An 18,355-nucleotide genomic window follows, 5' to 3' on the forward strand; every position below is an offset into this window, starting at 1 on the left:
TTGGTTCCAGGCCCTTCTGCTTCATGGCATTAAGTATGTCATGCCACTCCCTTCTGGCCTATAAGGTTTCTGCTGAGAAGTCTGATGTTAGTCTGATGGGCTTTCCTTTGCATGTGATCTTATTTCTGCCTCTGGCTGCTTTTAACAGTCTGTCCTTATCCTTGATCTTTCCCATTTTAATTACTATGTGTCTTGGTGTTGTCTTCCTTGGGTCCCTTGTGTAGAGGGATCTGTGGATCTCCATGGCCTGAGCAACTATCTCCTTCCCCAGACTGGGGAAGTTTTCAGCAATTACCTCCTCAAAGACACTTTCTATCCCTTTCTCTCTCTCTTCTTCTTCTTCTGGTATCCCTGTATGCGAATATTGTTCTGCTTGGATTGGTCACACAGTTCTCTCAATATCCTTTCATTTGTAGAGATCCTTTTTTCTCTCTGTGCCTTAGCTTCTTTGTATTCCTCTTCTCTAGTGTCTATTTCATTTATTGTCTCCTCCTCCGTATTCAACCTGCTTTTGATACCCTCCATCGTGCTCTTCAACGATTGGATCTCTGACCTGAATTCATTCCTGAGTTCTTGGATGTCTTTCCTTACCTCCATTAGAATGTTGATATTTTTATTTTGAACTCCCTTTCAGGAAGAGTCACAAGGTCCATATCATTTAAATCTTTCTCAGGAGTTGTATTAATAATTTTACTCTGGACAGGGTTCCTTTGGCGTTTCATGTTTGTATATGGCGCCCTCTAGTGTCCAGAAGCCCTATTCTGGAGCTGCTCAGCCCCTGAAGCAGTATCGGGGATCGCAGGGGAGCGGTACTGGTGACTGGGGGGAGGAAGGAGCTGTTCCCCGCCTCCTGGCTCCTGTGCCTGTCTCCACTGCCTGAGCCAGTGGGCCGGGCACATAGGTATAAGTTTTTGTCTCAGAGAAGCCAGATATGGATCCCTGCTTTCTACAAGCGGCCACAATCCCAGTCTCCCCATTAACTCTGCCTGTATTAACTTTCCAACCTGGTAGTTATGCGAGTCTCATGAAAGCACCGTGAAATGTAGGTTTGTGCTCCCAGAGCAGATCTCTGGAGCTAGGTATTCAGCAGTCCCAAGCCTTCCTCTCCCTCCCTGCTCTGTTTCTCTTCCTCCCGCAGGTGAGCTGTGGTGGGGGAGGGGCTCGAGTCCCGGGGAGCCACAGCTCTGGTACTTTACCCCGTTCGCTGAGGTCTGCTCTTTTCTCCAGTTGTGTGCAGTCTGACGCCGTCTTTTTTCCTGTTGCTCTCCCAGGATTAGTTGTGCCAATTAAATTTTCTAATTGTATCCAATTTTAGGAGGAAGCCTCTGTTTCTCCTCTCACAACACCATCTTTAATCCAAAAAAAAAAACTATCATTTAAATTTGAAGGAGGGATTAAACAATCTCCAGTTACGTAAAAGCTGAGATAATTTACCTCCAACAAACCATCTCTACAGTCCATTTTGGAGGGACTGCTGTAGATGGAAGTGTTCCTAAGGTTGAATAGCTGTCACCAGAGGTAATAAAACCACAGTAAAGAATGTAGAACAGCTAATTACTAAGCAAATGCAAAATTAAATTAACTATCCCCAAAGTTAATCAAGGGACAGGGAAAAGGGACAAAATATGATATCTAATACACAAAGAATGGAGGAGGAAGAAAAAGGAGGAGAAACAGAAAAGAACCTTTAGATTGTGTTTGTAACAGCATACTAAGTGAGGTAAGTTAGACTCTTAGATAGGAAGGAAATTAACCTTGAAGCTTTGGTAACAACGAATCTAAAGCCTACAGTGGCAATGAGTATATACCTATCAATAATCACCCTAAATGTAAATGGACTGAATGCACCAATCAAAAGACATAGAGTCACTGAATGGGTAATAAAACAAGACCCATCTATATGCTGCTTATAAGAGACTCACTTTAAACCCAAAGATATGCACAGAATAAATGTCAAGGGATGGAAAAAGTTATTTCATGCAAACAACAGGGAGAATAAAGCAGGTGTTGCAGTACTAGTATCAGGCAAAATAGACTTCAAAACAAAGAAAGTAACAAGAGATAAAGAAGAACATTATGTAATGATAAATGGGTCAATCCAACAAGAAGATATAAACACTATAAATATATATGCACCCAACAAAGGATCATCAGCATATGTGAAACAAATACTAATAGAACTAAAGGAGGAAATAGAATGCAATGCATTCATTTTAGGAGACTTCAACACACCATTCACTCCAAAGGACAGATCCACCAGACAAAAAATAAGTAAGGATACAGAAGCACTGTACAACATACTAGAACAGATGGACCTAATAGACATCTATAGAACTCTACATCCAAAAGCAACAGGATACACATTCATCTCAAGTACACATGGAACATTCTCCGGAATAGACCACATACTAGGCCACAAAAGGAGCCTCAGTAAATTAAAAAAGACTGAAATTCTACCAACAAATTTTTCAGGCCACAAAGGTATAAAACTAGAAATAAATTGTACAAAGAAAGCAAAAAGGCCCACAAACACATGGAGGTTTAAGAACATGCCTCTAAGTAATCAATGGATGAACAACCAAATTAAAATAGAGATCAAGCAATATATGGAAACAAATGCCAACAATAACACAAAGCCCCAACTTCTGTGGGATGCAGCAAAAGCCATCTTAAGAGGAAAGTATATAGCTATCCAGGCATATTTAAAGAAGGAAGAACAAACCCAAGTAAATAGTCTAAAGTCACAATTATCGAAATTGGATAAAGAAGAACAAATGAGGGCGAAAGTCAGCAGAAGGAGGGACATAATAAAGGTCAGAGAAGAAATAAATAAAATTGAGAAGAATAAAACAATAGAAAAAAAATCAGTGAAACCACTGATTTCTCTTTGAGAAAATAAACAAGATAGATAAGCCTCTAGGCAGACTTATTAAGAGAAAAAGAGAATCAACACACATCAACAGAATTAGGAATGACAAAGGAAACATCACAACGGACCCCACAGATATACAAAGAATTATTAACAACTACTATGAAAACCTATATGCTAACAAACTGGAAAACCTAGAAGAAATGGACAACTTCCTAGAAAAACACAACCTTCCAAGACTGACCAAGGAAGAAACACAAAATCTAGACAAAGTAATTATCAGCAAAGAAATTGAAGCGGTTATCAAAAAACAACCCAAGTACAAAACCCCCGGGCCAGATGGATTTCCCTCAGAATTTTATCAGACATATAGAGAATATATAATACCCATTCTCCTTAAAGTATTCCAAAAAATAGAAGAGGAGGGAATACTCCCAAACTCATTCTATGAAGCCAACATCACCCTAATACCAAAACCAGGCAAAGACCCCACCAAAAAAGAAAATTACAGACCAATATTCCTGATGAACATAGATGCAAAAATACTCAACAAAATATTAGCAAACCGAATTCAAAAATACATCAAAAGAATCATACACCATGACCAAGTGGGATTCACCCCAGGGATGCAAGTATGGTACAACATTCGAAAATCCATCAACATCATCCACCACATAAAAAATAAACACATGAACATTTCCATAGATGCTGAAAAAACATTTGACGAAATGCAACATCCATTCATGATTAAAACTCTCAACAAAATGGGTATAGAGGGCAAGTACCTTAACATAATAAAAGCTATATATGATAAACCCACAGCCAACATCATACTGAACAGCGAGAAGCTAAAAGCTTTTCCTCTGAGATTGGGAACAAGACAGGGATGCCCACTCTCCCCACTGTTATTTAACATAGTACTGGAGGTCCTAGCCATGGCAATTAGACAAAACAAAGAAATACAAGTAATCCAGATTGGTAAAGAAGAAGTTAAACTGTCACTATTTGCAGATGACATGATATTGTACATAAAATACCCTAAAGACTTCACTCCAAAACTACTAGAATTGATATCGGAATTTTATCAAAGTTGCAGGATACAAAATTAACACACAGAAATCTGTGACTTTCCTATACTCTAACAATGAACCAATAGAAAGAGAAATCAGGAAAACAATTCCATTCACAATTGCATCAAAAAGAATAAAATATCTAGGAATAAACCTAAGCAAAGAAGTGAAAGACCTATACCATGTAAACTATAAGACACTCTTAAGAGAAATAAAGAGGGCACTAACAAATGGAAACTTATCCCATGCTCTTGGCTAGGAATAATTAATATTATCAAAATGGCTATTCCGCCCAAAGCAATATACAGATTTTATGCAATTGCTATCAAATTACCAACAGCATTCTTCAACGACCTGGAACAAATAGTTCAAAAATTCGTATGAAACACCAAAGACTCTGAATAGCCAATGCAATCCTGAGAAGGAAGAATAAAGTGGTGTGGGATCTCACTCCCCAACTTCAAGCTCTACTACAAAGCCACAGTAATCAAGACAGTTTGGTACTGTCACAAGAACAAACCCACAGACCAGTGGAACAGAATAGAGACTCTAGATATTAACCCAAACATATATGGTCAATTAATATATGATAAAGGAGCCATGAACATACAATGGGGAAATGACAGTCTCTTCAACAGATGGTGCTGGCAAAACTGGACAGCTACATGTAGGAGAATGAAACTGGACCACTGTCTAACCCCATACACAAAAGTAAATTTGAAATGGATCAAAGACCTGAATATAAGTCATGAAACCATAAAAATCTTATAAAAAACATAGGCAAAAATCTCTTGGACATAAACATGAGTGACTTCTTCATGAACATTATCTCCTCTGGCAAAGGAAACAAAAGCAGAAATGAATAAGTAGGACTATATCAAGCTGAAAAGCTTCTGTACAGCAAAGGACACCATCAATAGAACAAAAAGATACCCTACAGGATGGAAGAATATATTCATAAATGACAGGTCTGATAAAGGGTTGACATCCAAAATATATAAAGAGCTCACACACTCAATAAACAAAAAGCAAATAACCCAATTGAAAAATGGGCAGAGGAGCTGAACAGACAGTTCGCCAAAGAAGAAATTCAGAGTTCCAACAGACACATGAAAAGATTCTCCACATCGCTAGTCATCAGAGAAATGCAAATAAAAACCACAATGAGATATCACCTCACACCAGTAAGGATCGCCACCATCCAAAGACAAACAACAACAAATGTTGATGAGGTTGTGGAGAAAGGGGAACCCCCCCTACACTGCTGGTGGGAATGTAAATTAGTTCAACCATTGTGGAAAGCAGTATGGGAGGTTCCTCAAAAAGCTCAAAATAGAAAAACCATTTGACCCAGGAATTCCACTTCTAGGAATTTACCCTAAGAATGCAGCATCCCAGTTTGAAAAAGACAGATGCACCCCTATGTTTATTGCAGCACTATTTACAATATCCAAGAAATGGAAGCAACCTAAATGTCCATCAGTAGATGAATGGATAAAGAAGATGTGGTACATATACACAATGGAATATTATTCAGCCATAAGAAGAAAACAAATCCTACCATTTGCAACAACATGGATGGAGCTAGAGGATATTATGCTCAGTGAAACGAGCCAGGCAGAGAAAGACAAGTATCAAATGATTTCACTCATATGTGGAGTATAAGAACAAAAGAAAACTGAAGGAACAAAACAGCAGCAGAATCACAGAACCCAAGAATGGACTAACAGTTACCAAAGGGAAAGGGACTGGGGAGGATGGGTGGGAAGGGAGGGATAAGGGCGGGGAAAAAGAAAGGGGGCCTTATGATTAGCATGTAAAATGTGGGTGGTGCATAGGGAGGGAAGTGCAACATAGAGAAGACAAGTTGTGATTCTACAGCATCTTACTACACTGATGGACAGTGACTGTAATGGGGTGTGTGTGGGGGACTTGGTGAAGTGGGGAGCCTAGTAAACATAATGTTCTTCATGTAATTGTAGATTAATGATAACAGAATGAATTTAAAAAAATTTATCAACATTCCAATTACAAAATGGGAAAAGACTTCAACAGACACATGACAAAATAAAATATACAAATGGTCAATAAAAAGAATCCTTATCTTTTTTTAAAAAAAAAATAAAAGAAAAGATTGAAGTATAGGAGGGCCTAAAAATGAGCAGATTACCAAACAGTGAGAAATTATAATTCAAAAATCCAGTAAGTCACTATTAAATAGTTCTTATATGTATATAAAACAAAAACTAAATAAACTGCTTGCTATTTGGCCCTAGAACCTTAGAAAGAACTTGCAGTTTTTTAATATATTTGAAGCATATCTGTGGTCTTTGTTCTATATTTAAGAATAAGTTCAAGAGATCAACTTTAAAACATTAGGCTGGAAAACAATCACAGTAAATTATTGCTTAGAACTACCAAGGGATCATCTGTTCCTGAGATTCTAAATAATTAGACAGTCCTGTGTTATGTGAAATATATTTTCTTATTAACAAAAACATGTAAATATTTTAATAGTAAACCACCACTGTGAGTGTTTTGTTTTACAAGTATGGTCAGATTAAAGATGAAACATAATTATATCCATCTTCATGGATCTTGACATATTGTCTTTGGTGGAAGAAAAAAAATGAAAGTAAAGATGGTATGTATTGAATCAGATATAATTTTGAATTCTATTATTAGAATATAGCATACAAGTAAAACTTATCTGCCATGAGAGTTGTCACAGCAAAAATTGAAATCCTGGACCTAGTACCTTAAGACAACCTTAGCAGATGTAATTACGTGCATTACTCCATGGAACAACCTCCTCATCTCCTTTGTAGCGCTGTAACATGTAGACTATTTAAAGTATTCATGGCGTATCCTGTGAATTACTTGCTTTATCGCAACTTCCTTCCACAAACCTTCCTGTATACTGTAAAGTCTGGAAGTAAAAAGCCCTATTTCCCAGGCGCCTTGATGCCAGGGTTCTGGAAGTAAATTTCATTCTGCAATGAAATACAGAATCCTATGCAAGATTTTGAATGAAAGTCAATAAAGTTTCTCTTCAAATGCTTCCAAAGACATCACCAGCTCCATGGGCAGCTCTGGAAGCAGCAGGAGTCCAGGACAAGAGAATAATGTTTGTACCCCAGCAGGTTCTTTAGCCCCTGTAGTCCCTTTACTCCTGCTCTGTCATTCCTTCTAACAATTTCCTAAGCACATTCCTGGTATTTAATCCATTTCAGTTTACATATCGATTGTGTTTTTCACTTCTTGTGCTGAACCAGTACTGATATAGGAGGAATGACATATAACCAAAATTTGGGTTCTAAAATCTTCCATAATAAATAAATCTGCATAAATAACATTATAACTGAAAATTATTAAAATGCTAGAGACAATTAAGCTTTCTTTGCAATGCATGTAGAAATACATGCACATTTATTTTCTGTTAAAGGTATTGGAAAAAAATCAGGGATGAAATTCTATTTTCCCAAAAGTTTGTTTGGCTTTTGTTTATTTATTTTGGCAAGCATATATGTGCATGTGTGTGTGCTGCACATATATATATTATTTTTCATTTAGGAAAGAAGAAAAAAAAGTTGTATGTTTTTCCTCCTCCTCATCATCATCAGTAAATATGTCTTTGCTCTTTGATGAACCTAAAATTTGTAATATAAGTATTAAAACTGACTTTTTAAAGGAAGCATTTCCTGTAGTTTATTAAGGTGGCCTTTCTCCATCAGACTGACATTGAATAAAATTAAGATTACTTAAAAAACATATTAGTTTTAAATAATCATAAGGCTTTAACTACCTTGCATCTTTGCCTTGTTATGTATCGTTTGAAATTTAATTAATACTTTGAAAAAATCTTAAGTGAAAGAACAGTGTCTGTTTAACTTGATCAAAAATTATATTTAAATTATGGTTTTTAAGGAAAGCAAAATTGTGCAGCATTTAAAGCCTTTATTAGATATATGTATATATATACTTATAAAGGATATTCACATATATTAGCTCATGTAACTCTCTTAATGATGTTGTAAGTTACTGCTATTTTGCAGAGGAAGAAAAGGAAACCTGGTGAATTTGACCAAACTAGTTAGTCAAGAGTCAGAACTAAAATTTCATTCCAGGTGATCTGAACTGTGAGTCATATAATGTTTCTATTGCATTATGATGATTTCTGTACATTCGGCATCTGGTATTTATTAAATTTTAGCTGGCTGACATAAAATTATAATCAAGGATGAAAATAAATACATCAACACATAATTGGAAATACATAAGTATTCAGCCCAGATTTAGATTAAATTCTCACTGGATAAAATTCATATTTACAGGAATAAAAATTAATTGGTCATGTGTATATAATGAAGGAATTGTTTTACTTCCCAAATTTCTATTCTATTGGCTAAATTATATATCCTGGAAAGAAAGACAAAATCTAATCAGTTGTGTTGTATATTGCCTGAAGAAATATTAAGTTAATAAAAGAGGAATAACCCCAAACAATCTAAGAAATTAGTTAAAAGTTAATTATCATATCTTGATGTAGGCCTAGGGAGAGCATGGCATACTAATACATACAAATATCCAATCTTGGTTGGCTTATACTGAAGTTATGTATATAAACTGGCATAACTTGAAAATCCAGATTCTGTAATATTATCTAATTATTTTTCTAATCATATTTTTACAATGTAATTCTAATTTTTATGTCTACATGGGGTGGTGAAATTAGATGCCTAAGTTTAGTTGGATCTAGATCTACCACATGCCAAATATGTAGATCTAGGAAACACTTGACTTGTAATTTGATTCCCTCATACATAAATGAGACTAGCAATACTTTCAGTGTCCCAGGATTATTGCAGTATTGAATGAGTTAATAAAAGCAAAATTCTTAGAAGACAGTCTGACATATGAAAAGTGGTTAATAAGTATGAGGTAACACTAAGTAGTAATTAACATACATTGTTTTCACTATGGACTAGGTAATAAAGTAGACTTTAATATGCATGATTTCTTTACTTTACAACTCATTTATGAGTAAGATCATTTATTTAGATGAGGAAATTGACCCTGAAGAAGATTCCACTGATTATCAGTGGCTAATATTCCAAAATGTTCTGTAGATATACAATGTCTCACATCTGAGATTCTTTACATATTAGTTGTCTGTGAATTTGTTTAAAATGATTCAGTTCTGTAAGAAAGTAATATATTTTAGAAGATCAGATGTTTAATTACTTCATGTACTTGCAAGTTGCAGATTAAACTTTCAAAACTGGTAAGTGACTTTACAAGGTACTGTCTTTTTATGAAATTTTATCAACCCCAGATGATAGCTCCATTTTGTCACGTTATAAATTTGAGAGCAATTTCCTGTCTACCTTTTCTATGGAGTGATTATAAAATCTTAAATTCAAATCTTGTAACTTGTCTGATCTTAATATTTAGAAGACAAAACTATACATTCTATTTTAATATTAAATCCCCTGAGAATATCTGTGAAAAATTTTCACGAGCTGCTTAATATAGTTTCACATCTTGCATTCAATTGTCATATGCTGTGATTATAAATAGATTGATGCAGAAGGCGGAATGGAGATTTTTTTCTGGCTCTCACATTTACAGATGAAAGAGTAGAATAACCTTTCTGGCTTCCTTCCATTCCCTTTCTTACGCTTCGCTAACAGAGAGAGAATGACATCTGAATAGATACGTGAATGGAAGGTATGGGGAGAGGGAAATCAGTTTTTTCTCTTTTAATATTTCTCTCTCTCTCTCTTCCTCATCATCATCACTGTCATCATCATCAGTACTATTATTGCCATCATTGCTATTATCTTAACCTGTCTGCCTTCAGAGAGGGTATTTTCTACACAGCTTTCACATATGGGTTAAAATTATGGAATCTATATATTCTGCTCCCTGAGAAAAGGTGCAAGAACACAAGACTTGTTCACAGTAGCCTGTAACTGAGTAGGTAAATCTGTTCTGGGATGAATTATCAGTAAGCTATTTTGGTCACAGACCTAGTCACACTTTTCAATCATTTTTTTAGTAATAAAGGTACAATCAAATTATATATTGACCTTTCAATTAGTTCTGAATTTTGGAAGAGATATAATATTAATTCTCCCCTAAAATTTTCAAAACACAACCACAATGACCTTCACTGTGACCACCATACAGCCATAGTACAAGAAAAACAGGAGACTCTAGTTGTGAATCCAAATACCTTCCTTTTCCATATTTCCATTCCACTACTATTTCTGACTGTATTTTAATTTGTCTTGAGCATCTTCCAGTTTATCTGTTTATTTACTCATTTTCCCCTAGACATGCCTCCACTAGAGAAGTGCAGATGTATTCAGAAGCTGGTTGCCTAAAAACTGAGTACTGATTCTCCATTCATGTCAAATATTTCATTGAAATATTATATAGAACATTGTTAAAATAAAATACATATTATGCAAACAAGTGTTACAGTTTGGTAGGAATCACAAAAAAAGTCAAAGCAACCATTTTTGATACTATTGTAAAAGCAGCCAGAGGAAGCACATTTGTACTGAACTTTCAAGAGGCAGAAAAGATAACCTAGTAGGTCACTTTTGGATTTCATTTCTGTAAGTATTTGGACTCATCAAATGCATTACTAAGTCCCCTAGAGAGATATATACACACAAATTAATTTGCCTAAAAGCCCACTCCATTGCTTCAGAGAGAAGCATAAAAGGTTTTTCATAGTCTATTATTTATTAAGGTCAGTAACTTGGTTTCTAGGTAAGAGTCCCCAATATAATCAGGAAATCAGAGGTAACAGGCCAACAAATGAAAGAGAAGTAAAAAGATAAAATTAGAATAATTTGAAATATTGTTGGCATATATATATGTATATGTATATGCAGTTACCTGTTGGAGGATGAGCTCCTCAACTAAATAGTGCTAATAACTGCCAATTCTAATAACTGAAAGATAGAAAATGCTTCCAAGAGCACTTATCTAAGTCAGTTCAAATGGCATTGCCCAGAAACTCTTTTGTGACCAAGATCATTTAAAGCCCAGGAAGATAAGAACATCAGTACACTTTCCTGGAGGGAATTCCCAAGAATGAAAGGATTCAAATATATTTGTGAAATTTTAACAGATCATTTTTAGATATGCATATTAGTAGTACCAATTATTATTAAAAGGAACAAAGATGGTTTTAATATACACCAAGATCCTAATGCATTTATTCATGGGAAGGAAGATTAGAAGCAAGGACAATAAAAAGAAAGGAAACAATGGGGTTTTTTTTTCATTTCTGAAAAAGAGATGTATAAGCAACATTCCATTAGTGATTTAGTCTTTGTGATGGCCCTGGCCTTTCTTTGATACATTTACATATATGATACATACATGGAAAATAACATTATACTACATTATTTTAAGATAGGTAAAGCAAATTGATAGATTTCTTATTTTACATGTTTAACAATAAAAGGAAGAGAAGAACAAAAATATTAAAGATTTTTCAGAAGAATGAGGAATTACCTGCTATAAACATGTGAGCAATGACCTTATGCTTGAATATTTAACACTAAATTTAATAGTCCAAACATGGGTCTGTATATGGTAACACTTTGCTGTATTCCATTTTTCTTTGTATTAGTATTTTTCCCCCTTATTCAGTGTTTTGTTCTGTTTCATAGCATGATTATCTCCCATAATTTGAAGTTTTTAAATGAGATTTACAAAAATCATTAACTTATAATCAGCACTGACTAGGTATGGTATATAATGATGGTACCCTTATTTAAAGCTTCAAATAAATCTTAAGGTATAGAAAACACATGCCTAAAGGCCCAAGGTGAAAACTGCTGAGTTTTGTTGGTTATGTGAAAAAACTCCTACCTTTTTATCTTTTTGACCACTATACAAATATTGGATATGAATCTGCTTACTGCTTGAAAGTTTTAATTGCTGAAGATCAGTACTGGAAAAACACATCTATGGTTCTTGCTGGTATGGAAGAATTTGATTTTTTTCCACTTAAAAAGCACAATGTCAAATCCTAGGAAAGAATGAAAGGAAATATCTGTTCTTAGTTTTCTATTAATGTTTTTCTGATGTATTAATGAAATGCATGTAAAATATTGAAATGAATGCTGTATATATTACTCATTCACAAGCAAAATATGCATTAACTATTTTTCCCTGTTCCTGCTGCAACAACTGTATTAAATAAACAGATCTGCAAAATTTTATATTTCAATTATACTGATTATAATTCAATATATCATATTAAAGTAATTTAAATTATAGTAAGACAATTTTGCACTGGTAGAATTTAAGAAGGCAAAATGAACAATTCAGCAAAAAAGCAATTGCCTCTAATTTCCTATGCTAATTACTGAAGCTGCACTTGATTTAAAAAATGCAGTCCAGCTCTCTCAATTTTCCATGCATAAATACTTCTTAATTATTTTCTTAAATACAAGGCTTCACCTCTCCTCCTACAATATATACTTGGTACTTATCGTTTTTTCCTTTTTTTAATCATCATATGATTTTTTTAATTGTCTTCTTTGGAGCTACTTTCCATTGCCTCCTGAAGTCATCAGACCCCAAACACCAAGTCTAAGGCAATATTTCTTATGCCAATCTTAATTAACACAGTCAATATCATCATGTATAATTGTGGAGCTGCTTATGGGTGAAAATTATAGCTAAATATTTTTGGATATCATAATATCACATGAAATACGTAGTAGAATTATTCAGTTGACATAAATGACTATATGCATCATTGTTTTTATCTTCAACCTCCTTCAGGAAAGAGGACTGAGGTGGAAAGCTTATAATTTTCTTTACTCCTTCCCAGGATTTGCCTTATATGTAAGAACAAACTAGAGTTCTATGAACATCTGAACAGATCATTTGAATGGACGTGGGTTCTTCCTATTGTGAGTGCATTCTATCATGTATCAAACATCAGTATTCGAGATTTTTAATGAAATCAGCAACCTACATAATTTGAACCTGTAAAAAAATCTGAAATACACTTTCAGGGTTTTTATCCAATAAGGAGTTCAATTTAATAAAATGTAAAATATTTTCTTCATTTGTTCGCAACAATATTAAATCATAAAAGTTCAAATGCATGAACTTGAAAAATAGTAGCTTGACTACTAAAGAAAAAAGGGACATCCAGTACTTTGTGATTTAACTTTAATTAAGTTAAAAACAACACAGACTTAAGTTTAAGGGATTTGGATTCTACCCATAACTATGTATGAACTTCGCAAAATTATTTAATGTATTTTGGACACTTTTTTTTATTCATAATATGAGAGATTTGGGCCAGATGATATCCTTTGGATACTTTATAGATTTAAAATCTTGTGACTATATAAACATATAAAATGTCTACATTTTATAATATTCTAAGTGTTGAAAAGAGACTAAGGTGTTAACTCAAGATTTACAGATCTAATTTTATAGTTTAGGACACCAAATGACTAATTTACTTTGTTTTGTGGCATATATGGGGGGAGGGACCATCAGAAAGGATCTTGCAGTCTATGTATTTCTCTCACTAGTGAAAAACATTTACATTTTGGGATCATAATCCAAAGGGTACTACATACATTGTTGGTATAAATCTCCTATTTCACTTTATTTAGCTTGCCTTTTAACCTTGATTTTATCACCACTGCTTTACTTAAAACTATTTTATTTCAATGATTAAACATCAATGGCCTTTACCAATAAGGCTAATAATATTTTCATAGGTAAGAAAAAATAAATAATGACTGAAAGGAGGAAAATGTTATTATATACATACTCCTAACAATTTATTTCTATTTTCTGCATTCTTCATATTCTCAAGGTTATTGCAATCTGGCATTAATTAGTGGTGATTGTATTTAGCAATTTAGCAATTGTGGAACTGAATGAGATCACATGAGGAATGAGTTGTATTAATTGCAAATTTCAAAACTGAGTGTGTTTAAAAAGCCTAAAAAATAAACCATTTGCCAAAGCAATCACTCCAAAGGGATACAAAAATTTTATATTGATTTGCTGTCCTTATCAGAGATAATCTTCACATTCAAATATAATGAAGGCAGATTTATCTGAATATCAAAAGCTATCTCAAAAGTCTTCAAGTACATTTATTTACACTCAGTCTATCCAAACAGGTAGGCAGGTGATAGACTGGAGCTTATGTAATTAGAAATTAGTGGTAATAACCCCTCCTCTAAGATAACGTAGAACTGATAGATTGCCATTTTGAATCTACCAACCATATAAAGTTTATAAATTACTTCAGCTTTCTGCATCTCTATTGCCTTATTCATTAAAGGAGTTTCCTAATAAACTTAGAGATCCCTAAAATATTCACATTACAACATTTTTGCTTTCATATTATCAGAGATGAAGAGAGCCTAAATATTGAAAGACAAAAACTAATAAACAAGATGTGCTACTAGCATTAAGAGAATCTGAGTTAGTAAGACTTCACATAAAATAGAGTAACATAAAAGAAGGAAAAATAAATCTGAGCCATGCAAATATAATCACAGAGCATGGATTGGCCCATAGGAAAGCTATCTGCAGAAAATACTGTGAAGCAATGAAAAAACAATAGAGGAAAATTCTTCAAAAAGGAAAAAAAATGCAGGTGAAGACACAATCAAGTAGAGGAAAAGGAAATTCAAAACTTCATACCTGTAGGGACAGAGAGTTTTAAGAGGTGGGAGGAAGTAGAAAATTGAGGCTCTTCCAGCCCTGTAAGTTTAAAGCGAACTGCTAGTGACTCTAAGGTATAATAGTTAGACTCTTTGGCAATCTGCTTCTGTATTCTTTGTCAGAAGTGATCATATGATGGAAAGATATTAGAACAAAATTAGGTTTTAGAAAACTGGAGCCCAACACTAGAAAGAAAAATGTAATAAAAGAATCTATACATCTTAGTCAAGAGAAATAATTTTCCCGGAGTCTAAGAAAACCTGCAAATTTAATAACTACAGCATGTTAGCAACTCTCTGAAAAATCATGAAGGCAGCACAAAGACTGGATATGGGAAAAGGACCTTCCTCTTTGTGAAACAGGAAAGATATGTTCCACAATCCACAGTCCAGTGAGAATGACAGTAAATTAATATTTAAAAAAAAGCTTTTATTGTAACTGCTTATAGTTGAAAGAAATTGAGCAATAAACCTTGCACAGTCTCCCTAAAATCAATATCAAGCATTTTATTATCATTTAATTATTTCATACCTTTTAATGTTTATAAATTTGAAGCTCTAAAAGGTTGGACATTTAACAAGTTTTACACAGCCAATAAGTAACAATTTCTGATCTAAAATCTAGTTCTCCTACCTCCAAATCCTGTATTCTTTCCACGACACACCTCCTGACTTTGGAATGTTGAGTCTGTGACATTGGAAATGCAAGAAACTTATAATATTTTATTTTCTTTAAATACATTGTAGACTGTTAATCAGTTGCATATTACTCTAACAAACCTGTACAAAAATTAGTGCTTTAAAAAACTTGGCATGTTTGAGTAGCTTTGCAGGCTGACCAGAGATGAAATTTATTAGCTTGAATACTGGGTGACTGCACTGGTCTGACTGATAGGGGAACTAGCTAAGTAGATAGCCTCTCCCACTGGGTGGGAGGCATAATTGGTGAGGGCAGGAAACTCATGATGAAGCCTTTGTGTCCCTGTGAGAAGCAAAGATGTCAAGGCAACTATTAGACAATATCCTGTATCCTGTAGGCAATTTTTCTTGAGATTACCTTAAATTTATAAGTTATTTTAGGAAGAAATGGCATCTTTATAGTGTAAATTTTTCCAAAGGAATATATAATATTATATCTGCTCAAGATATTTAATGTCTTTTATAAATAAAGTTATTTTTATTTATAAGTTATTAAATAATTCACCATTAGTATTAATCATAGGCATTTCATTTATTGTTGTTAATATAAGTGGATTTCTTTCATTATATATTTTCAGTGATTGTTGTTTATACATATAAAAATGATGGATTATTTACGGTTCTTTATCTAGAAACTGTCATGACTACCTTTAATGCTTGTGCTATTTTCCACTAGATTTTATGTGGTGTTCCAGGTATATGGTCATATCATCTGAATAAAGTGTAATTTTCAGTATCTGTTCCAATTTTTATAATTCTAATTCATGCTTTATTTTCCCTACTGAGAGTTCACAACAATGTTTATTGAACAGACATAGCTATCATTTTTAAAAATTTTAGTAGTTTGCTATAAATTATCCCTTTTGCATGATGGGACTGGGGTTCAGATGACATGGAAGATCTAAGTATTCCTATTATATAGTTTAGTTTACTGTCAAAAATAGTAGGTGTAGAATTTTATCAAAAATACTGCCATCACTTATACTAATCCTTTTTTTCTTCTTGGATATGTTGCATTATTGATTCCTAAATAACAAACCACCTTTACAGTCCCATAATTAACCTCACATCCTTATGATTTATGGAATATTCTGCTCAATAATAACTTTTTAAGGTTCTTACATTGATATAAGTAATTTTGATGCAAAGTTTTCTTTTGCATGTGTGTAGTTGTTTGGTTGTAAATACTAATATAAAGCCCTTTTCATAAAAATTAATTAGTCATTTTCCCTCTTTGTTGTATTCTAATACTTTAAATAGCATGAAAATAATCTACTCATTTTACTTTTTCTTGGAGTTATTCTGTGAAACTGACTGGATTTAATTCTTGTGTGTTGGAGTATATAGGATCCCTTTATGCAAACTTTGAAGTTGTGAAGTGTCTAAGATTTTACCTTAGAATAGCAGTAAATTTGCTTTGGGAAAGGGGATTATTATTAAATTCTATTGCTCGAAGCCAAGAACATGCAGAACATTTAGAAATCTAAGGAGGTTTGCTTTGCAACGTCTTGAAAACAATGACCTACTCTATATTATTTCATTTGTCTGGATTTTCTAATGTATTTGGTATGAGTTCTAGGAAGCTATATTTCCATCGAAAATTATGAATTTCATTTGTGTTTTCCAATGTGTTTGCACAGATTGACCACATCACTTGTGATTGCTTCAGTTTTCCCTGTTGCTACTACTATTTCATTCTTTTTTTTTCTTTTTTTTTTTTTTTATTGAAGGGTAATTGACAACAGTATTACATTACATTAGTTTCAGGTGTACAACACAGTGATTCAACATTTATATACATGATAATTCTAGGTACCAGCTATCACCATACCAAGTTGTTACAATATTTTGACTATATTCCTTATACTATACATTACATCCTGGTTACTTATTTATTTTACAATTGGAAGTGTGTTTATATATCTATATATATATATATACATATACATATATATATATATTTTGTGAGGGCATCTCTCATATTTATTGATCAAATAGTTGTTAACCACGATAAATTTCTGTATAGGGGGGTCAATACTCAATGCACAATCATTAATCCACCCCAAGCCTAATTTTCGTCAGTCTCCAATCTTCTGATGCATAACGAACAGATTCTTACATGGAGTACAAATTCTTACATAGTGAATAAGTTACATGGTGAGCAGTGCAAGGGCAGTCATCACAGAAGCTTTCGGTTTTGTTCATGCATTATGAACTATACACAGTCAGTTCAAATATGAATATTCATTTGATTTTTAAACTTGATTTATATGTGGATACCACATTTCTCTATTATTATTATTTTTAATAAAATGCTGAAGTGGTAGGTAGATACGAGATAAAGGTAGAAAACAGAGTTTAGTGTTGTAAGAGAGCAAATGTAGATGATCAGGTGTGTGCCTGTAGACTATGTGTTAATCCGAGCTAGACGAGGGCAATAAACATCCATGTATGCAGAAGATTTCTCTCAGAACATGAGGGGCGAGGTTCTAAGCCTCACCTCTTCTGCTCCCCATTTTCTCATCAGATGGCCCCCCGCGACTGTGCCTGTCTTAGGTTGTTCCTCCCTTGAGGAATCTTACCCATCTCTGGCTAACCAGTCATCTTCCAGGGCCATACAGGGAAATGTTAAGTTGGTAAGTGAGAGAGAAGCCTTATTGTTTGAAAAGGTTAGCTTTTTACTTCTTTGCATATTTATGCCCTGTGGCTTCTATGCCCAGCATTTGTCTTGAGGTGTCTTTACCACTTGGAAGAATTATGATACTCGGTAAATTCGACATATGGCACGAGTTCTATTTAAAGGTTGTGATTAGGTAGGAAGAAGAAAAGCTATAGAAGTAGCATGCAGAAGAAAACCTGGGAAGATTGATTATTTCTTTGACTTATCTTCTTGTAGAGTAACTTCAGCATGGATAGGTTTTAAACTACTAATTAAATTGTTCACACACATTAACATAATAGGAATATAGTTACCTAACCAA

The sequence above is a fragment of the Manis pentadactyla genome, chromosome 12 (assembly GCF_030020395.1).
Source record: "Manis pentadactyla isolate mManPen7 chromosome 12, mManPen7.hap1, whole genome shotgun sequence".
NCBI classification, from domain to species: Eukaryota; Metazoa; Chordata; class Mammalia; order Pholidota; family Manidae; genus Manis; species Manis pentadactyla.